Source organism: Mytilus trossulus, unplaced genomic scaffold (assembly GCF_036588685.1).
Source record: "Mytilus trossulus isolate FHL-02 unplaced genomic scaffold, PNRI_Mtr1.1.1.hap1 h1tg000211l__unscaffolded, whole genome shotgun sequence".
Taxonomy (NCBI): Eukaryota; Metazoa; Mollusca; class Bivalvia; order Mytilida; family Mytilidae; genus Mytilus; species Mytilus trossulus.
The window spans coordinates 977,020-1,001,806 of NW_026963311.1; the positions used below are offsets into that span (position 1 = coordinate 977,020).

Consider the following 24,787-nt stretch of genomic DNA (forward strand, 5'->3'; position numbering starts at 1 on the left):
TACCCGTGATGGGATTTTATTTATACATTGTAATTACCCGTGATGGGAGTATATTTAGACATTTTAATTACCCGTGATGGGAGTTTATTAAGACATTGTAATTGCTTGTGATGGGAGTGTATTTAGACATTGTAATTACCCGTGATGGGAGATATTTAGATATTGAAATTTCCCGTGATGGTTATTTATTTAGGAATTATAATTACCCGTGATGGGAGGTTATGAAGACATTGTAATTGCCCGTGATTGGAGTTTATTTAGACATTGTAATTACTCGTAATTGGAGATATTGAAATTTCCCGTGATGGGAGTTTAACAGTCTCCGGGACAAGTTTGCAATTCCGCTGAGTGCAAAAGTTGTCACCTTAATTTTTGGAGTTAAGTCAAAACAAAGTTGATAACTTGGTTGGTATTGGTTCCCTGATATTTGTCCTAAAAAAATTTGGCTCTAGCACCACTGTTGAAAAAGTTATGCCCCTTTTTTCAACAATTTCCTCAGAGGAAAAGTACTTTTCCTCAAGGGAAATCAAATTTCCCTGAAGGAAAAAGATTTTTCCTCAAGGGAAATTGTTTTTTCCTCAAGGGAAAAAGATTTCCCTTAGGGAATTTGCTGCATAATTATTTCCTTTGAGGAAATTCTATTTCCTTAAAGGAAATTCTATTTCCTTATAGGAAATTCTTTTTCCTTAGAGGAAATTCTTTTTCCTTAGAGGAAATTCTTTTTCCTTTGAGGAAATTTGCAGCTTCAAATTTTCCTTTGAGGAAATACTTTTTCCTGTGAGGAAATTTGTAGCTTCACATTTTCCTTTGAGGAAATACTTTTTCCTGTGAGGAAATTTTTGACAAACACTTTTCCTTGGAGGAAAATTCAAGACAACAAATTTCCTCTGAGGAAATCATTGTTCTTCAAATTTCCTCTAAGGAAATTTCTGAACATCAAATTTCCCTTAAGGAAATGTTTTTCCTTATTTTTACTTGTTAAACATTTCTTCACTACACCATGTATACAAACAGTATGAATATAATTATTAAAAGACTGTAGAATTGATGCAAATGATATTTAAAACTTTAATAAATGTTTGACTCAAAATTTTAACGACATTGAAAATAATACAGTCTGACTGTTTAGATCTAGGTATTGTTTATACTTTTTATATAAATTTAACTTTGATTTATATTTTTTTGGAGCAAATGCTTCTGTTTTCTTTGTAATTGTTTCAATGCGATACAATAATAAGCAACCAATTTGAATGTCATTATATCATTTGTGGTGTTCTAAAAAAAATATTTATATATTTGCAGATTAAATAATAAAATAAACACTTTTCGTGTTATTTTAAATTAGAATTTCTTCTGTTTCAGCTTGTGTACAGTTATTCAATCCACTATGTAAGAATTCAGTGAATACATTATTCCATTCACTAAACAATTCCCTTCAATTCTAAGAGAAATCATTTTTGCAAATTGTTCTTCAATGATCTTCTTCTGTATATTTGATATGAGGGAGCGATGTAAATGAGTGGATAAAACTGGTGTTCCTTTTTTCAACAACAAAATAGTATGTGTTCTGCATTCTCCTTTCTTTTGATTAAGATATGTTGTTGCTTTTATGCAATAGTGTTTTTGGGTATCTATGATAGAACTCCATTTTGTTTTATATGGTCATTATCACATGTTGAAATTTCCTATTTCTTTTTTGCAGGAAAGCACACATTCCATTTCAAATTAATCCAATTATGCACTATGTAAATAAATTTCAACTTTAAGTTTCCTCTTCAGTAATGACCTATTGATCATGAAAACCGAGATGTCTGATCACCTATAAATACACAAAAAAAGCAAATAAAATGTTATAAATGGAGAGAGAAACAGCAATAAATGTTTTTCATGTGTATCATGATGTAGACTAGAAAGTATAAAATGCAAGATAAAGTATTCACAAAAAATTAGTTGATTTACAGTAGTCAAGTCCATGTTTGCAGGAAATTTACATCATTGGTTGTCTGGTGGAGAGTTGTCTTATTGGTAATCATACCACATCTTATTTTTATATAACCTTGCCATATTCCTATTGTGCCTGTCCAAAGTTCAGAGCCTGTAGCTTTTATCAGTTTAGTCTGACACTAAAATTTAGTGGTTGTTGTTGTTGTTGTTTCATACCGGTCATATTTATTTTTTGTAATTTATTTTGTTATAAACTAGGCAATTAGCATGATTAGTTTCATTTACAGTTTGAATTGTTTCAATGTTTCATCTTTAGGTCTTTTATACTTTGACTATAGTATAGGGTATTGATTTTCTCATTATTGAAGGTCGTAACAGGCCTACAATTTCTTTCTCAAAGCCATGATAGTTTTCATATTTAATATACCACATCTTTGAATTTTTATAGTAATCATGATACTAGTAATCATCTTTCAAGTTCAATAACTTTTTAAAATTAAAAGGTGCCTTACCATTTAGGTTAAGTTGGCTTCTGCAAATTTTACATTGCCTATCATTTCTGCTGTATATTATTTCTCTGTATCTTCTATAGTTCTTGTCCTATACATAAAAGAGTAAAAGTTGAATGACATCTTGCATCAATATTTTTTCTGTTTAATGTACATTTATATGTATATTAATGTGTGTTTAATAAAAATCTAAACCATGAGTGCTTGATAAGCTTCTTGCCCTTATAGTTGGTTTGTAAGCTTTAAATGAATTTTATTGATCGACGAAAAAACTATGAGCACTGCGCAAATAAGACCCCTGCCCTCCAAAAAAAACAAAACATGCACAAACAGTGGTATTCATTGACATAAAACATGTATATAATTTGGCTCAATTTATAGATCTCTCAAGTGACTATAAGTTTAAGGCTGCGATTTTTTTAACAAATACATTTATAAAACCTTTGAAAGATTTTGAAAATGGACAAATTTTAAATAACTTTGCAACAACTAAAGTTCCTTAACTCTGCATCTTATAAAAAAATATACATGATAAATAGGGAATGATACTCCAGCTTGCATATTATTCAAAGTTTTAAAGGAACATAACTGAAGAACGGTAAAAGTTTTACTACAAAAATTTGAAATTGATCTGATTAAAATTGTGATAAAAAGTATTGTTTTAAAGTTTAATAAAATTTGGTTGAGGGAAACTTAAGTTAGAAGGCTGAAACAATTTTTTCCATTTTTAAAGAACATAACTATAGAATTTAGTAAAAGAGACACTACCAAAATTCAAACTTAATCTGTATTTTGTGGTTATAAGCATTGTGTATTGATTTCATAACATTTGGTTGAGACAAACTAAAGTTTAGAAAACAGGAAACCAAAAATTCAGCATATTTTCCCCATTTCTAAAGGGGCATAACTCTGATACTCTAGTACAGTAACACTGACATCACCAAAATTCAAACTTGATCTGAGTATTGTGATAACAAGCTTTTGTAAAAGTTTAATTGAATTTGTTTGAGGCAAACTAAAGTAATGTAAGAGAACAAAAAACAACTTTGGGACAGACGGACAAACGATCAAGTGTTAAACATTATGCCCCCTCCACTTTGGGTCATAATAATAAAAAGGGTGTTTATGTCAAGATATAAAAACAATTCACCAAAGTTTCATAAAAATTTGTGAAAGCATTCTTAAAACTATCCTAATCCCAAGTCATGATAGTACAATGACATAAATCAGATTTTTTTTTAAATTCAAAGGAAAATTATCATGTTTATGTTATACAAAAATAATTCACCAAGTTTCATTAAAATTGCTCAAAGCATTATTAATAGTATACGTACTGGAAAATCCCCCCTTTTATGAATAAAATCCCTAACTTTAAATTAAAAAATTTAAAATCCCTAAAAATTAAAAAGGACCTTAATTATCATGATAAATGTGTGACTTGTTATTTAACATAACAAAAAAACCAAAGGCAATGAAAGAGAAACTGACAATGCCAAGGCAAAACATAAGGTGCAGAAAAGAAAAACAAAACAAAACAAAACACTAAGCAACACCAAAAAACTAGTGTTGAATTTATGTGCTCAGTCAGTCAGTGAGAGTTGGCAGATCCTGACCTACTATATCTATGCTTAAAAACATAAAAATCATATAGTTCTAAACATATTTTGTTAATTTATACTTTATTAACAAGTGAAACTGCGAGCTACTGCTCACTGATGATACCCCCGCCGCAAGTGGATAATATAAATAGTGTAAAAATATGCAAGTGTTCAGTAAACAGGAAGTTGTCGAGTGATGAATCTGAAAACGCATCACACGGTATAGCTGACTTATATAAATCCTAAAACCAAATTTAAGAAATCCTTGTATTGTAGTTCCTGAGAAAAATGTGACGAAAATTTTCAACTTGGCTATCATGTGTAAAATCATACAAGTGTTCGGTTAACAGGAAGTTGACAAGTGATCAATCTGAAAACGCATCACACAGTATAAATGACTTAGATAAACCCTGAAACCAAATTTCAGAAATCCTTGTATTGTACGTAGTTCCAGCGAAAAATGCGAAGAAAAATATTCATGGGACGGACTGACTGACTGACGGACGGACGGACTGACAGACAGAGGTAAAACAGTATACCCCCCTTTTTTGAAAGCGGGGGTATAAAAGTTGTCATAAATAGCATAGACACCTTTGAGTTTTGAGAACCACATGTGTTAATTGTGCGAGTATAATCATTGATAATCATGCACAAGATTGACTTTTTAAAAAAAAGCCTATATATTGAAATTTTCTGAAAATATTGCATGCATTTATTAATATGACCAATTTCAAGAAATGCACAAAGATGCGAGATGATTTATATAATTGTAATTTCAGGAATTTACAGTAAAGGCTTTTATCCCCACTGCATTTTGCACTTTTTCTTATTCAGGAGCCAGAAGTTATGGCCTTTGTGACCTTTGTATGATTTTTATTTTAGTTTCTTTTTTTTTGTATTGAAAAGTTTAGTATGACGTCCATTATCACTCAACTAGTATACATGTACATTTTTGTTTAATGGCAAGCTTAAGCATGCCTCACAGGCACGGATCCAGGGGGCTGAGGGTTGGACATGTTGGAACCCCCCCTTTCTCTACTGGACGATCAATGCATTTGAATGGGGACATGTAGTTTAACCCCCCCCCCCCCAAATTTGTCCTGGGTTAGGAACCCCCTTTATATGACTCAGGATCCACCCAAGTCTCATGTTTTGGGATTTTCTCGTTGCAATGAAGACCCATTGGTGACCTATGGCTGTTATCTGCTCTTTGGTCATGTTGTTATCTCTTTGATACATTCCCCATTTCCATTTCAATTTTCTTTTCAGTTCTATTATAAATATTAGAAACGAGTTTGGCGCGTTTACAAAAATATAATTGTCTGTGCTGACAGGGGAGTATGTGTGCATACCAATATTTAAATTTTCTAGGCCTTCTTTTTGAATATTTTGTGCATTTCTTGGTAAAATACTGTCAGACCTCGAGTGCTGTTGTTTTACAAAAACGGTTAAGTAATGTAGGGGAAAGAAACGAACTAAAAAGAACCAAAATAAGCCACAACTAATGGGGGTCTCATTGGGGGGGAAGCAAGTTAACTCGTACCAACGGAAACTCGTACCATGTTAACTCGTACCAAAAAAAGTTAACTCGTACCAACGTAAAGTCGTACCACTGGGAAGTCGTACCATTAAAAATGGATTAAAAAATATGAATGTTTTGTGGTGTTTTTTCTTTCTAAACTTAATACAAAGAAGTTGAATTACTGAAGTTTTATACTGGATTGTGATGAAAACTTGAAAAAAAGACGTTTTTTTTTAATTAATACACTAATATAATTTCTTCATTACCTTAATACCCTGCTAATTAATATATGATATTCCTTTGTAATTTCCCATGTCCCGCTAAACTTCATTTCGCTTTTTCACGGCACAACAAAAAATACGCCTCGACAATCCCGAGTCCCGCTCAGACCCCCTTATACATACATAATGAATAGTTTACTATGTAGTCAGTAGTCGGGGCAAATACACGTGTATATACTTTTAGACGACCTTAGATTCATTTCACAGCGAAAATACTCATTAATATTGAACATTTTAGATCACTTCACATTTAGATTTTATAACTTTTAAAATGAAGACCATATAGATTGAAGATCATCTAATCTGAGACTACTATAACACATATATGTGTTATAGTAGTCTCAGATTTAATTGAAAGATGATAATTTCTCAATGAGCAACTGTAACCAGGTACTGCATTTTTTTTTTGCATGCGTCAAGAAACAGTTAAAAGTTAAACTTCTCATCTGGACTTTTTAATTAGTCTGTATACCGGACCTCTTCTCTATTTTGGGATTGAAAAAAAATCTAAAGTTAAAAATGCGGTTTTGAGCCTATTTCTTCTTTTTAATTTGGTAACACGTTAAGCCATTAGTGACACTAATATGGTATATTACCAATAATAAGGCCATATATTTCGGTGTGTAGAAATACTGCAAAAGACTTCTTAGTGCACTAAGAAGAAAGTTTTTGCATTAAGGACACTAAAACGATGTTTTAAGATCACAGCGAGCATGAATATAAGAGGGTATGATTAAAAACCTCATATCTATAAAGTAAGGTATCAATAGATTTTGTAATTTTGAAGTTAAATGACTTTTTAATAAACGCGTGCCACTCGCCACGTGACCAACGGTTTATTGCAGATTCCCGAATCATCATGTTCAATCAACCTAATCCAATAAACAATTGTCTTTTGATCGTTACTTATTGATTAATCAATGGTTGTTAACCTAACGCTTTAGCGTGGTATAATTTCAAGTTTATGAAAGAAAAATAAAAAATAAATTTTGTGTTTTAAAACTTTGCCTTTGTTATATATATTTAGTTTTTAAGGAAATTGCTAACCAAGCTTTTTTTTTAATGAACAAACTCTATTATTAATATACAAATTGAGAAACAAAGGCTTTTGATATTTTATTTCCTTACTAACAACACAAGAGTTTACATACTATCATTATTCCTTGAAAGACATTTGAGAGTATGTGGTGTCCATGGGGTTCTTCAAAATCCGATTACAGAAGTAATATAGAAAAACTCCAAGAGGTAAAATTATTTTTTTGTTTTAAAAAGAGAATTATAGAATAAATCATAACTGTCTTCTATGAACGATAACTTTAAACTGGTGTCAATGCTTTTTTTTTTAACAATTCATCTTTATTTCAACAATTGAAGATGAATACCATTTTATTTTATAATGTAATAAGCACTATGGGCAAGCGCGGATTCAGAGCTTGAAGTGGGGGTTTGGAGGGAGGGGTTATGTGAGAAATGTTTAGAACACCAGAGAAGTTTTCTTGTTATACCAAACCATATGTTTTTCAATAAATGGCACACTTTTTGTTCATCCGGCATATGGTTACTCTAAATAAACTTTTAAGTGTATATATATAATTCTATAAGTTTAATTATTTAATCGAAATATTGATAAATGGCATAGTTCCTGACATTAGAAAAATGAATGAAGTATTGGCAACCAAATATCAATCCTCACTTTTCCGTGAAGTGTTCACAATTATTTGTCTTTTTAAAATTAAAGGATGAAAAAATCCCAAACTGAAAAGAGTTGAAAATACGGTATTACTTTAGAAGTAAAAAAATATAGCAGACAGAATAAATACGACAGAAACAAACAAATGAAAAAAAATAGAGAACAATTTGAAATACCATATACTAGTACATCTTTATCAGTATACTAGCAGATTATTCATGGTTCAAGGTTGAGCGAACATGAATTTCTACCGATTATACTAAAGGTGACAATCAACTTTTTGAGGTACGTGTCGAGAAAACATTATAGAAAAGATATAATTTAAAATTATGAAAGGAGTAGGTCCGGTTAGGACCGATTTTGGCCTCAAATTTCAGGTTCATCTGACGAAAGATTTTGACCACTTTTGAAACACTTAAGTGTCTATTTTATTTGATTCATTAGTGTATGTGGAAGATTTTCACTGATTTTGTCATTAAAAACGATCCGATTCAAGCTCAAATATGAAAAATCCCGCAAATATGCCGGAAAATGTCACTTTTCAGATGGTTTTTGCCATTTTGCATGACTTTATGGTGCCAGTACCCGATATATGTGCCATGCACGTATTGTCAAAAAAAGCCCATATTTATGAAGCTGAAGCATTCTACTGTCCAAAAAATAACTAAAAGTTTACTTTTAACAATTTTGTAAAGCTGCTATATTTTGGGGCCTAAAAGGTGTCTTACCGGACCTTCTCCTTTTACAAAGTCTATTTCTATATGCCATATCCTTTGTGACAGTTGTATCATTCCATCAGGTCCTTAGTGCACATTTTTGTTCTTAGTGCACTAAGGAGGTCCTTTGCGGTGTTTCTACGGACCCCATATATTTGAAGCTGTTCAAAATTATGTACATTATAGGTACGTGTATCAGATCGGACAATTATTGTCATATATATAAAAAGAATTACTGTATAAGTTATCTAGTATGAAATATGTCCACTGCACCGACCGTGCAAGGGCTATATATATTATCTCATGTATATAACCAGTCAATATTAAAAAAAAGATGTGGTATGATTGCCAATGAGACAACTATCCACAACAGACCAAAATGACACAAACATCAACAACTATAGGTCACACAAGGTTGTTAAAAACTTCCATTTGTTGTTGTCCACTGAAAATAAGCTCATAAAAACACGAATCCCCGTTTACTCCATTTCACCTTTATTTGTTAATATTTCTTTATCTTTTTCTTTTGATTTTATCATATCTTTTTTTGTGAAATATTTTGTGTGGTCGGCGAACATGAAATTGCCTCCGATGCTACAAAGAAAATTTGTTTAATGTCATCTGTTGCAATATATGCTAAGTACTACACGTGGACAGGATGTTCCCCAGAAAATAAGTTATACACACCCCGATATAACCCCGAGGGCACACGCTACTGTCATATGGAAAATTACTGGGTCACCTGTAAGATGGTAATCAGCCATGCAACTAATTAGGTTACTGACCATGTCACTTCAATTTAAAAAGTTTATCGTTAGATATCAAAATGATAAATTCATTTTTAATCAAAAATTTAAGAACTAAAAGATTTATCATTATAATGAAGTGAAATAATTCAACCAAACTCGTATAAAGATTATATACATATTTATTTAATCTATGCCGGAAAGAATTGAAAAACTGTATTTATAATTTTTAATTTGTTTTATAGACATCTGACAAGACAAGACAAGACAAGACAAGACAAATACTTTATTAGAGTCTCACCTCAAAATTGACATACATTTATACATTTATAAAATTACAGTAATATTTAAAACAACATGAGCCACTCTAAAAAGAGTTATGAGAGACAATAAAATTTCTACAAAACACATTATTATCTACAATTATATAAAATACCTTTTCTTTTTAATAATACATCATAGCAGATTTTGGCTAAAAAGTAACACACATTTTCATCAGTGAATAAAAATTTGAATTTATCATCATCAGACAAATTAACAAAATCACAATTAAAAGAGCTAGCATGTCTAAATAAAATAGCTCGTAAATCTGCATATACTGGGCAGTTAATTAAGACATGTTTCTCATCTTCAATAATGTTATTTTTCTTACATTGCTCATAAAAACATAATCTATTATCAACCATAATGCCTTCATATCGGCCAGTTTCTATTCTCAGAGGTGCAACACCACATCTAAATTTAGCATATGCACTCTTATATTTTCCAGGCATATTAATACATAAATATTTTTCTCTATTAAACATCTATACGTTCGCAATTTACTTCTTTCATTGTACATTAAGTCAGAGTATAGAAAAGATATAATTTAAAATTATGAAAGGAGTAGGTCCGGTTAGGACCGATTTTGGCCTCAAATTTCAGGTTCATCTGACGAAAGATTTTGACCACTTTTGAAACACTTAAGTGTCTATTTTATTTGATTCATTAGTGTATGTGGAAGATTTTCACTGATTTTGTCATTAAAAACGATCCGATTCAAGCTCAAATATGAAAAATCCCGCAAATATGCCGGAAAATGTCACTTTTCAGATGGTTTTTGCCATTTTGCATGACTTTATGGTGCCAGTACCCGATATATGTGCCATGCACGTATTGTCAAAAAAAGCCCATATTTATGAAGCTGAAGCATTCTACTGTCCAAAAAATAACTAAAAGTTTACTTTTAACAATTTTGTAAAGCTGCTATATTTTGGGGCCTAAAAGGTGTCTTACCGGACCTTCTCCTTTTACAAAGTCTATTTCTATATGCCATATCCTTTGTGACAGTTGTATCATTCCATCAGGTCCTTAGTGCACATTTTTGTTCTTAGTGCACTAAGGAGGTCCTTTGCGGTGTTTCTACGGACCCCATATATTTGAAGCTGTTCAAAATTATGTACATTATAGGTACGTGTATCAGATCGGACAATTATTGTCATATATATAAAAAGAATTACTGTATAAGTTATCTAGTATGAAATATGTCCACTGCACCGACCGTGCAAGGGCTATATATATTATCTCATGTATATAACCAGTCAATATTAAAAAAAAGATGTGGTATGATTGCCAATGAGACAACTATCCACAACAGACCAAAATGACACAAACATCAACAACTATAGGTCACACAAGGTTGTTAAAAACTTCCATTTGTTGTTGTCCACTGAAAATAAGCTCATAAAAACACGAATCCCCGTTTACTCCATTTCACCTTTATTTGTTAATATTTCTTTATCTTTTTCTTTTGATTTTATCATATCTTTTTTTGTGAAATATTTTGTGTGGTCGGCGAACATGAAATTGCCTCCGATGCTACAAAGAAAATTTGTTTAATGTCATCTGTTGCAATATATGCTAAGTACTACACGTGGACAGGATGTTCCCCAGAAAATAAGTTATACACACCCCGATATAACCCCGAGGGCACACGCTACTGTCATATGGAAAATTACTGGGTCACCTGTAAGATGGTAATCAGCCATGCAACTAATTAGGTTACTGACCATGTCACTTCAATTTAAAAAGTTTATCGTTAGATATCAAAATGATAAATTCATTTTTAATCAAAAATTTAAGAACTAAAAGATTTATCATTATAATGAAGTGAAATAATTCAACCAAACTCGTATAAAGATTATATACATATTTATTTAATCTATGCCGGAAAGAATTGAAAAACTGTATTTATAATTTTTAATTTGTTTTATAGACATCTGACAAGACAAGACAAGACAAGACAAGACAAATACTTTATTAGAGTCTCACCTCAAAATTGACATACATTTATACATTTATAAAATTACAGTAATATTTAAAACAACATGAGCCACTCTAAAAAGAGTTATGAGAGACAATAAAATTTCTACAAAACACATTATTATCTACAATTATATAAAATACCTTTTCTTTTTAATAATACATCATAGCAGATTTTGGCTAAAAAGTAACACACATTTTCATCAGTGAATAAAAATTTGAATTTATCATCATCAGACAAATTAACAAAATCACAATTAAAAGAGCTAGCATGTCTAAATAAAATAGCTCGTAAATCTGCATATACTGGGCAGTTAATTAAGACATGTTTCTCATCTTCAATAATGTTATTTTTCTTACATTGCTCATAAAAACATAATCTATTATCAACCATAATGCCTTCATATCGGCCAGTTTCTATTCTCAGAGGTGCAACACCACATCTAAATTTAGCATATGCACTCTTATATTTTCCAGGCATATTAATACATAAATATTTTTCTCTATTAAACATCTATACGTTCGCAATTTACTTCTTTCATTGTACATTAAGTCAGAGTACCACTTCTCTTTATATCTACAAAAATTTTCCTTTTCAATTTGTTTAATTGTAGTTTTATCAATAGAAAAATCAGTATTACATAAAAACTCCATATCCATTTCTTTAAATTTCACATTGACTCTATAATTCCAATTTTTAAATTTACTATTACAGCATCTATTGCCCCATAAGAAAACCTTTTTATTAACTCTACAATGAGACATTTTAGTAAGTCTCGACCATAATCTAAAAATACATGTCCACTGAGATATAATACTGGGCATCCAACCCATATCTCCATATAAGGCTAAGTTAGGGGTGTATTTACCCACACCCATAAAAAATCTCATTGCTCTATTTTTTACAGCATTAATACAAGAAAAATCCTGGTGACCCCAAATTGAGGCACCGTATTCGATTACAGACATAACAAGTGTATCAAAAAGTTTTGTAAATGTATCAAATTGAAAACCTCCATTAGCTTTACATCTGTGTAGGTCTCATGAAATGGAACTCACGCATGCCTAATTAAGATTTTTAAATTTATTGAAAAATGTAACAAAAATTTAGGTTTGATATTAAATTAAAGTTACCTTTCCGCGCTGTAATTTATTTGATATGACATGAATCAAGCAAATTGTTTGAGGGATTTATGGGTTTGTCCATACAACGTATAAAAAAAGAAGTGTATGTTATTATAGTATTTCACATGCCTTGTTTTCGCCTTAAAGCTCATTATTCAGAGTGTTTCAGACAAGATGATGAAAATAACGTGCAAGATACTTTTTTCGATAATCGTGAAGAGACAATCTTAATTCCCATTCCTCCATGCACTCTACCCCTGTTGAATTGTATATTTATAATTCCTCATGCTTTTAATAAGCCCTCCCCCTTTCGTGGTTACCGTTATGCCAACAAATACCCGAGGCTTGATTTACATGTAAAAATCATGGGCGGATCTAGTCATGATAAAGGGGGTTCCAACTACATGTCTCCATTAAATAAGGGGTGTCATTGCCGCTGGGTTTCTGTTACCTCACCCTTTTCATATAATTTAGATTTCAAAAGTGTATACCTTATTCATATATTGTGTAGGTTAAAACGTTATCTTTTCACATATTGTTAGCGTTTTGATTGGTGTTCAATGCAACAGTGCACTACCTATGTGTCAAAAGAGAGTTTTTACCGACCTGTTCACATATATTTAAGGTTCTTATATTAAAACTTTTCCTGATGCACAGGTAACCTATTCCAACGGAACGTCCTATCACCTTGTATATAGATATAGAAAGATGTGGTGTGAGTGCCAATGAGACAACTCTCCATCCAAATAACAATTTAAAAATTAAACCATTATAGGTTAAAGTACGGCCTTCAACACGGAGCCTTGGCTCACATCGAACAACAAGCTATAAAGGGCCCCAAAATTACTAGTGTAAAACCATTCAAACGGGAAAACCAACGGTCTAATCTATATAAACAAAACGAGAAACGAGAAACACGTATATATAACATAAACAAACGACAACTACTGTACATCAGATTCCTGACTTAGGACAGGTGCAAACATTTGCAGCGGGATTAAACGTTTTAATGGATCCAAACCTTCTCCCTTTTTTCTGTAGGAACTTGAGAGGATTCCCGAGATTATCATTTATGCAATGATTGCTCACAAAAAGCTAGGGGAGTCCAATCCCGGATTCCATCCCCTTCGACCCGCCACAGAATACAGATATAATTGATAATTGTTATTTAAAAGTCATATACTATAGCCACTATCTGAGACTACTATAACACATGTGTTATAGTAGTCTCAGCCACTATATAGTACTAGAACCGAACACCTGTTTTGTGTTATATATACATACACCACATCTTCCTATGTCTATATAGCTGATTTACCGTAAATAACTGCGAGAAAATTAATAAAACACAAGTTAGTTGATAATTGTCTCTTCTCTGCTAATTTTAATGTGCATGCAATATTCACTCTGATTTACTTGTGAGACCACCGACACTAATAATAATTACCTACAAAATAATAGGTGCTCCTTCACTGGGAAGGGCATTTCGGATCCGATCAATTTATTGGTTCCATTCCCCCATTCTACACTTCTCCTCAGAAAAAATGCCTTGCAATGCGTCATATTTATCTGGACTACTAACTACTACTTCCATATAACTTTGAAAACAGACAATAATCTATTTCATTGGATGAGATTGGGCTCACGGATTTTTTAATGGATTGGTAATTTTTATTTATAGCACAAGTTTACCAAACAAGATTAATCACATTTTTCACCCTACAAATCAAATGGTTGCCTCCTCTCCTGACTGACTTACACTACTAGCTAAAAACATATAAAAACATAAAAACCATATGAATATTTGGTATCATGTATTTTGTGTGACAACTCTTCACCAATGACCTGAGTGATTTGGGGGGGAGGGACAGACGTAGAAAAAAAATATAATAGCCTTTCAAGACGTCATAATAGACCACTTTCGAGTTCATCCCTCACCGGAAAAAAATCGTCAATTATACGCGCCTTTATCATCGTCATTTGTGCGTTTAGGGGCGTCGTCACTTCCTTCCAATGTTGAGCGAGTGGTTGGAAAACTAGAATTCTATATTGTACGAATTATTCGGCAAATTGAATTCTCAAAATTGACAATCAACACTGCTGTCATTAGGGAAATGTCACTAAGTACATACAGAGCAACCATTATTTCTAGTTTATCCTGCACAAAGACGATCACTAAGACGCTTGATGAACGTAAATAGTGCAGGGATACAGGCGAGCCCCTCCATCTGGTAAATGACGTCATAAAGGCGTGTATAATTGACGAGTTTTTGCCGGTGACGGATGAACTCGAAAGTGGTCTATTATTTGGAGGGGGGTTCAGATGGGGGATGCTTGCCTCAGTCATGTTTCTGTGATTCCCTATATAATCAACAAATTTTTTCACACAAAAAGGGGGGCAGGGATTTCTCCTTAATAAGAAATCTCTATTTTCAGCATAAGCTAGCTCATATAAATTTGCCTTTTGAAGAACTGAAATTAATATGAGACGGCTAATGATTTTTCAGATGCTTTACATTAAAATACACCCATGTGACATACACAATATATATAACATTAGATCCAAATTTAAAAAGCTATTTTTTTTCAATATTTAAATAATGTAGGATCAAATTTTGATATACTTGTATGTAGTTGAAATTGTTAGCTTTAAACATTAAAAAATGAACACCCAAAATTTAAACATAAGAGTGACCATGTAGTCTTTATTAATGTATGCTATTGTTATGAAACTAGGTCATTGTAGGTAAACTGGCATCTATTCCCTTAAATCTTTGTTCCCAGTCACCCCAAGTTTGATTTAAATTAGTCAAGTATATCTACTCTATTAGCATGATTAGGTCTCTAGTTTGGATAGTTAATAACTTGCAAATTAAAATCATACTACTCCCAAATTTATATTTCTTTAAAATTTTATGGATGAAATAGCAAGTAAGAGATGAAATTAAATTGGATGAAATGTGGCATTTATTTTTGTTAAAGTAAGTATGTCTGATGTTGTCAAACTTAATTATAGACCCTTAAGGGGTGGATCCAGTCATTTTAAAAGGGGTGGGGTGGGATTCTAACCCAGGACAAAAGGGGAAAGGGGGGGGGTCCAATTACATGTCCCCATTCAAATGCATTGATAATCCAAAAAAAGGGGGGGTCCAATCCCTTGAACCCCCCTCTGGATCTGTGCCTGCCCTTTAAAAATAAAATGATCCTTAATTTGAGTTAAAGCTTATAGATTTTTCTATAATGCTTCTCAGGGGCGGATCCAGCCATTTTCAAAGGGGGGTCCCAACCATGAGTAAAGAGGGGTTCCAACTATATCTCCCATTCAAATGCATTGGTCGGTAAAAGAAAAGGATTCCAACCCTCGAATCTATGGTCAGGTTGTTGTCTCTCTGACACATTCCCTTTTTCCATTCTCAATTTTATCATGTAGTCGTCGTTGTCACAGGACATTTAGTTTCCGCTTAATTACTTTAGTACAAGTTAATAGAAATCTGTGAAATTCAAACACAAGGTTTGTGACCAGAGTTTTTGTTCAGAGTTTAGGAATAACATGAATTAGGGACCAAAAGGGGCCAACATTAAACTTTGTTTGATTTTATATAAAATTGAATTATTGGAGTTCTTTGATATGCCAAATCTAACTGTATTAAGATTCCTAGTTTTTTTGGTCCTGTTTAAATTGGTCTACCTTAAGGTCCAAAGGGTCCAAAATTAAACTTATTTTGATTTTAACAATATTTAAATTCTTGGTGTTCTGATTAATATGCTGAAACTGAATATTTACCTATATTATGGGCCCAAATTTCAAGTTGGTCCAAATCGGGTCCAAAATTTTACTTTGTTTGATTTCAACAAAAATTGATTATATGGGGCTCTTTGATATGCTGAATCTAACCATTCGTTAAGATTTTTTATAATTTGTCCCATTATCAAATTGGTCCACATTGAGTTCTAAAGGATCCAAAATTTAACTTTATTTGATTTCATCAAAAAATGAATTATTGGGTTTCTTTGATCATGTTGATATGCTGCATCTAACCATGTATTGAGATTTTGAATATTGGACCATTTTGGAGGTTAATTGTCAATTTAAATTTTTTTAAGTACTTGGACCACATTCATTCTGTGTCAGAAACCTATGCTGCATCAACTATTGAATCACAATAAAAATTTAAAATTCAGAGTTGTATCGAGCTTGAATGTTGTGTCCATACTTGCCCAAACTGTTCTGGGTTCAACCTGTACGTTTGTATCAAGCTGAGCCATGCATAGCATCTTTATTGGTTATTTATATATTAATTTGAAATTTTGATGATTGAGACACATACTGATTATACTGTTAACAATATTTCAGAGTTTAACGTAGTCAAGCGAAACAAATTATAGAAGAATAGTTGAATCATGTCTTTTTTGTCAAATGAAAAATTAGTACGAACACAAAGAAAAAGCATGGGAATGTTTGTTTTTAAACTATTGACCAGGGTGAAAGTCTGCGAAAGTCATGACTGGCAAAAAGTTTGTGAAATGAAAAAGCACAAATATTCCATTCTTTTTAAATATAACTGCATATAAAGAAAAACACAAACTGATGTTTAATAATAGTTTTTACCCTTTTTATGTTTTATAGGACAAGAAATATAGAAAAATAATGAAAAATATAAACAGTTACAATAGAAATGAGCGCAAAACAAGATAAACAGAATACAACAAGGCCTAAATGGTAAGACCACTTCTATATACTGTAAATTCAGATTTTTCAGGGAATGGACAACTTATTGTGATTACAAAAAAAAACTGCATAAAGATATATATCATAACATGATATATATATATATATATATACAACTCGTCTAAACATCAACCCAACAATGTTAGATCTGTAAATTTGCTTTCGCAAATTTTTGGTTCTTCCCTCGCCGGGATTCGAACCCATGCTACTGTGATATCGTGACACCAAATCGCCTGCACTGCAGCCGTCCCGCTAGACCACACGACCACCTGGGCTCTCAAAAAAAGAGCTTTCGGTGGCCATATGTTACCTTTCCACGTCAGTTTTAATCTAGCGGCGTACTACAGTACATGATATATAAGGCATGAAGATGTTATTGTTACAGATCAGCTAAATTATCTATAGTAAAGGATCCTTCAAATTAATGTAAGATACAGTCACAGAAAATAATTATATTCATAAGTACGTCTGAGTCAGTGACAACCCTACAACAGATGTATCCATCGGATCGCCATCAATGATGGTGATACATGGCTGTGTACATAATGTATATACAACTCGTCTAAACATCAACCCAACAATGTTAGATCTGTAAATTTGCTTTCGCAAATTTTTGGTTCTTCCCTCGCCGGGATTCGAACCCATGCTACTGTGATATCGTGACACCAAATCGCCTGCACTGCAGCCGTCCCGCTAGACCACACGACCACCTGGGCTCTCAAAAAAAGAGCTTTCGGTGGCCATATGTTACCTTTCCACGTCAGTTTTAATCTAGCGGCGTACTACAGTACATGATATATAAGGCATGAAGATGTTATTGTTACAGATCAGCTAAATTATCTATAGTAAAGGATCCTTCAAATTAATGTAAGATACAGTCACAGAAAATAATTATATTCATAAGTACTTTTGCGAAAGCAAATTTACAGATCTAACATTGTTGGGTTGATGTTTAGACGAGTTGTATATACATTATATATATATATATATATATATATATGTTTCTGTTATCAAAATATGAATTCTTATTTTTGCGATACTCACCCAGTCACATTATTCGCATTACTAAAAAGTTTGGATAATTTCTGAATTACAGTAATAAAAGAAATTGCCTTTGAATGATGAATCATATAAAAATAAGAAAATGTGGTATGGTAAATGAGTGACTTATCCACCAGAGTTCAATGAAGCGGATGCAAGAAATTAAAGGTCAATCATGGGCCTGCCTTCAATAATGAGAAAACACTTCTTTTATAGGTCATTCATTAAAGATCCCAACATATAAAGATTTAAACAATCCAATTTATTTCAACATGTTCTGTTCAAAGGCAATAACAATTAAAAAAAAAAATCAGGCCTAATATAAAATATTGTTTGTTTCTCCAATCTCGACCGACCCTGCAAAAATGGTCCTACTCATAAAATTTTATTGTCAAAACTAAGCCAAATATTATTATATTCATTTCTGATTTTTCGGGCTTACCGGATCATTAGATAATATTCAGGCTTTTGGGAAAAATAAAATTATTTACCTACCTACCTACCCACACCTGGCTTGTCAGAATAGGGATTAGGGAAACAAACAATATATTAATTTAGGCCTCATGTCTGTGAGCACTCAACCTGACCATAATATAGGACAGTGGTTCAAATATTAACACAACATATGAACATTCTATAACAACTATTGCAAGTGGCTCAACTTTAAATATCCCTGCAAGGCACTAAACAAAGAATATTAAATCTTTTACACAAAGCACTGAAATAAGAGAACTCATAAGCATGACAAGTAAGAATATCAAATGAAAGTTTCTCAAAATGTTCATTAAAACGTGATAAAATAGGTTATTTATATTGCTGTTTTTTTCTCAATTTATAACATTTTTATTTTTATTTTGTGTATTTATAGGTCAGATATCTTGGTTTTTATGATCATCAACAGGTCCTGCAGGTCTATACTGAAGAGGAATTTTAATTGTTAATACTTTTCTACATAATGTGCTAATTGGATTACTAATGTGAAATGAACTCAACTGTGTGTTTTTCTGGAAAAAGAAATAGAAAAAAATCCTACAAAATTGCTATAAACAAAATGGAGTACTATCAAAGAACACAATTGTGTAAAATGTAACAACCTGCATTCATATTCACTGATGGATTATGGAGAAATTAAGAAAAATAATAGTGTCTTTGTCATGTTTGTTGTCGAAATAAACACCTGCTTTATCCATTCATGTACATGGCTCCATCATATCAAATATACAAAGAAGATGTTTGAAGAACATGTTGCAAAAAATTTATTCAACAAATTGAAGAAAGATGTCTTGTGGATTGAATTATTTATGCACTGAACTGTTATATAGGGGGTTGAATACACAGCAGCTGTAACAGAAGACAAGTTAATTTGACATGAAAAGTGTTTATTTTATTTAATATTCAAATATGAGCACAATATTAATAACATCACAAATGGTATGCTATTCATAGCGTTTTGCTTATTATTGTATGGTCTTAAACATGCTAAACATTCAGCCTTTTGTTTTTGTATGTTAAATACTCACCATGAAAATTTGTATTACAGTATTAAAGTTTTAATTATCTTTTGTATCAATAATTCAGTCTAGCAGAAAATATATTAATACTGTTTGTACTGTTATGAGATTTCCATAGAGGAAAAACATTTCCTTAAGGGAAATTTGATGTTCAGAAATTTCCCTAGAGGAAATTTGAAATACAATGATTTCCTCAGAGGAAATTTGTTGTCTTGAATTTTCCTCCAAGGAAAAGTATTTGTCAAAAATTTCCTCACAGGAAAAAGTATTTCCTCCAAGGAAAATTTGAAGCTACAAATTTCCTCCCAGGAAAAAGTATTTCCTCAAAGGAAAATTTAAAGCTGCAAATTTCCTCGAAGGAAAATTTGAAGCTGCATATTTCCTCAAAGGAAAAAGAATTTCCTCTAAGGAAAAAGAATTTCCTCAAAGGAAATAATTATGCAGCAAATTCCCTAAGGGAAATCTTTTTCCCTTGAGGAAAAAACAATTTCCCTTGAGGAAAAATCTTTTTCCTTCAGGGAAATTTGATTTCCCTTGAGGAAAAGTACTTTTCCTCTGAGGAAATTGTTGAAAAAAGGGGCATAACTTTTTCAACAGTGGTGCTAGAGCCAAAATTTTTTAGGACAAATATCAGGGAACCAACGCCAACCAAGTTATCAACTTTGTTTTGACTTAACTCAAAAAATTAAGGTGACAACTTTTGCACTCAGCGGAATTGCAAACTTGTCCCGGAGACTGTTGTTTATTTAGACATTGTAATTACCCGTGAGGGGTATTGCTACTTTTCCCGTGGTGGGATTTTGTTTACGTTCATGTGACGGGATTTGGTTTATTTTCTCGTGATAGGACTATTTATCTGCTGTGATAGGATTTTATTTCCGTTCACGTGATGAGATTTTGTTTATGTTCTCTTGATGGGGTTTCAATTTATTTCCTGCGAAAGGATTTGTCAAATGATCTCAACTCCGTGACGGAGACCCTTGCAAGAATTTATGAAGTCTGATAATTGTCCCCATATGTCTTTTCTTAGTTTCGTCTGAAATTTCACAAAAACTTTTCGATAATCATGTAGATTACTCAATATCATTAAGAATTTAAAAATATGTTGTTTGGTGCTGCAGGGTTTTCATGATTTTAGCGAGCTTGCAAATATTATCCAATTTATCTTTTTCACTAATCTCATCTAGGTTTTATGATAGAAAGTAGTAAAACTGGTGTGTATAGATAGGGCAACACTTTTTGTATTGCTATACTGAGAACTTACTCGGACTTGTGTCCAGTGGTATTTATATATCTTTGATCTCCAGTGAATATGTATTTAGAGCAATTAAAAAGTAAAACAGTATATACATGTACGTTATGCAAAATCAACAAACCTATTTCATATACCAGAGCAAGAGAGCTATTTTAGATGCTTTGTGTCGAGCTGGTTTCGATAAAAAATAAATTTGAGGAGTGGATGCGCGACTTCGTCAGCTCATAATGGAATACAAGATAGAATTTTAAAAGCACGCAGTAGATGAAAGTTAGATCTATTAAAAGACGGTTACATAAAAGAAAATTCATATAGCAGGTTATCTTATTTATACCAGTCTACACCGGCATATTTCCTTTGTTTTGTCGAACTGTTTGGTGTGTATCTCCTGCCATATTAGTCTTTGTTGTTTCTTTATATAGCATAAGAAATAATTTATGTTCGGACGAGCAAAGCGAGGTAGAACATAATTATATTTCTTTTCGTTTTGAGATTTCTTTCTATTTCTGTTGCGCAATACTGAGTAATTCGGTTTTCGGACTTTATATACTGTTTTACGCGCCCTTTTCATTTCATCGAGAATTCACACACCAAACTTGTTCGACAACTTTATTACATTAAGATTGAAATATTATGCTTTGTATAAATCCTAATTCTTTGTATTTTCTTTTTGTAGATATTAGTAGAACAGTCAGTGAGATGAATATATAGATAATACAATGACGCATGATGTATGTACTTTAATATTCAATGGCACGGCATACATGTATTTTGAAATGTTATATTAAAACTGTTTGGTGTGTATCTCCTGCCATATTAGTCTTTGTTGTTTCTTTATATAGCATAAGAAATAATTTATGTTCGGACGAGCAAAGCGAAGTAGAACATAACTTGACTTTTATATAAAAAAATATGAGAACACTTTTTATTCCGTTAAAATTTAAAAGTTATGATGTTATTTTGATAATTCCACGAAATACATAAAAATATATTTATAACTCTTCAACGAAAAGACTATATAAATCAAAGCGGGCTTTTACCGATGAATATAAATCGACCTGCCGTGAGCAAGAATTATTCAACGACGTATCCGACACTCGTTTACATGTAAGTGATTTAAGATAATAATGTTGGATGTATTTGGTCATTTCTTTCTTTTTTCAAATCAATAATTCAGTTTTTATTTTGCTCTGCAATAATAATGTATGTACTTTTGTTAAAATTCATTTATGGTAAATATTCGTATTTTTCGAATTTTAATTCATAAAATTCATAATGTTTTTGTTTCTATTGTTTAGTAAAGATATTATACGGGTACAGACCATCAACATTCTAGTAACAATACATGTGATATCATAGGCATTGTAGATCTCTAGATATTATATTACATATGTTTATCTGACTACGAGCTGGGGTATCTGTTTTTATTTTCTATGATGGTTTGAAGAGTGTCCTGTTATTTGTTGTTTTTGTTTTTGTTTATCCCGCCCAGAAATTTAGTTGCCGTTGTCAATGAATAGCTTAATTTGATTTTTCTTCCTACTAACAATTATCATGATTATGTTAAATGTATAAAATGTTAAAAATCTAATTTAACTTTGCAAACGTTACCTGATCTTTCTTTTCGGGTAGCTTTTGAGTTAATTTTTTTCAATTTCATTTCCATGAAAAAATATCACATTTGTATCTCCGTTAGATTCTTTAAACAATTAGTTTGTTTTGCTCAATCAGGCGTATAAATAAAATTTTATAGAGTTTCTGGTGTAATTTATACCGAATTGTAATATCATTATTATTTCTGGACCGACAGACTATTGAATGATTTACTACTTAACAATGACTGCTACCTGTGTGCTTAAACCATTATCGGCTAATACTGCAAAGAATGCAAAAAAGGGGCGAAAGATACAAGAGGAATAGTCAAACTTATTCATTCTATAAACTGACTAGCGACATCTGAATACAAACATGTTAATATCTTTAGATTTTATGGTTCGTAAACCATAATTAAGGGGTGAAGATATCAAAGAAAAAAAAAAAGATCTCCAATGTATAACTTGATAACCGGTAACATATTTAGGAAAAAAACGAAAATCCATCGACTAGTCAATATCAAATCCAAATCAAACCAGAAATGTACTGTTCTTTTTCAGTTAGCAAAATATGCTTCATATTTCGCATACTTGAGTAAATTTTGGTAATAATTTCCAGGGTTGTCACAATCAAAGAATAAATGCCGATATTCAGGAAACCGTCATTGGTAAAAATCCGTGGTCAACCGTGATACAAATGACACATTACGGTCAGCCAACAAATACTGCCTCCGTTAAATTTTCAAAATGCCGTCTTAACCTTTAGAACGTGATTAATAGTGTCTTTTTAGGCAGCAGTACTTGATCGGTAGATACTAACCATTTGATTGAACAACTGTGACAATCGTCAACCGTCCATTAAGATATTTTGGCTGCAATATTTGGTTTATTTTGGTGTTCATTATAAGTTACAGCATTACAAATGTTTCCTGATCAAATTCATTGAAACAGTTAGTAACATATGTTTTTTTAAAAGTGAGCTAACATTTGAAATATATTTTTTTTCTTCTAAATATTTAGTAATCAACATCATTTTTTTAAAAGACAGCTGTACGCAAAATCCAATACTCGTGTCTAATAACAGATATACATTTGAAGAATGCAACAGATGGATAAGGAAAACTTAACTTATACTTAAAAGTATAATGCAACTCTATAAATGAAATACAAATTACTTTATTTTACTTTTGATTTTTTTTACTCACAATGGCAATATCTATCTGATAAACGTTCGACACCATAATTTCCCAGAGTATATCACAGCCAGGTCGAAGCACAGCTCTGCTGAAATGAAATCATATTGATATAATTTAAAGCATATACATTCTTACTCTACATTCTGTTACTCTTATATATTATTTTGTAAGGTGCGTAATAAAAGAACTTACAAAAACTGCAATGTGTTGAAAATGAATGCACGCGTTCCCATACATACAATTTATCCCTTTTTATGATTATCAGGGTAATTGTCTTCTTGTTTGTATAGCGCATTTAGCATGTTTGTTCCAAAAACACATGTTGTACACAGAATGATCATACAACATATTTTTCAGTTATTTGATTACAGTTTTCAAATTATTTAAAAAGTAAATTCATAAAAAAAACTCTAAGGGAAATTCAAAGTCCCTAATCAAACGGAAAAATCAAAAGCACAAACACATCAAATGAATGGACCACAATTATCATATTCCTGACTTGGTACAGCTATTTTTTTATGTAGGAAATGTTGGTGAAAACATTCTTTAAAAGCCTTAAACTTCTCAGTTGTATGTCAGTCGTGTAAAATTCATATATATTAAAACGACTGAGTATCATAGTGAATATTAAAGGAGAAGCAAAAGTGATTGTAGTTTTGATGAAATGAAGTTTAAATTAGATAGAGCGCGTATATTTTAGAACAAACATTTCTTGTCTAGCGTTGACTTTATTGTTTGGTCTACTGGTTTTGTCATTTTTCCACGTTTGATGTTATTTTTTTCTTTCAAATAGTTTTACCTCACGCATCACCAAAAAGGTGTTTATTCGAAAGGCTGGTGCAAAGAAATTTGCACCGTTTTTAATTTGCTTGGAATGTTATATAAACCCTTTTGTGAATTTAGTTATTGTATAAATAACATTAAATTCAGAAATTGTTATCTGCAAATGTATATCTGTATATATATGAAGTGCCTTTGAATGGATACATTTTTTATAATAGTTTTGTTGTAAAAATTATATGGCTGAAATG

The 24,787-nt window shown here is 31.8% G+C and overlaps 1 protein-coding gene and 2 long non-coding RNA genes across 4 annotated transcripts in view; 2 read left to right on the top strand and 1 right to left on the bottom strand.

Annotated features, from left to right (window-relative positions):
• LOC134701064 (caspase-3-like) overlaps positions 1-24,787 on the top strand; it is an 85,059-nt gene that overhangs the window by 9,957 nt on the left and 50,315 nt on the right. The window lies entirely within an intron of this gene.
• LOC134701052 (uncharacterized) lies at positions 1,124-5,506 on the bottom strand. The gene is made up of 3 exons (XR_010104022.1): positions 5,404-5,506; positions 2,457-2,544; positions 1,124-1,819 (listed from the first exon to the last, which is right to left on the bottom strand). It is a non-coding gene; the product is annotated as an uncharacterized LOC134701052 (long non-coding RNA).
• Positions 14,038-19,761, top strand: LOC134701056 (uncharacterized). The gene is made up of 3 exons (XR_010104023.1): positions 14,038-14,096; positions 17,060-17,152; positions 19,071-19,761. It is a non-coding gene; the product is annotated as an uncharacterized LOC134701056 (long non-coding RNA).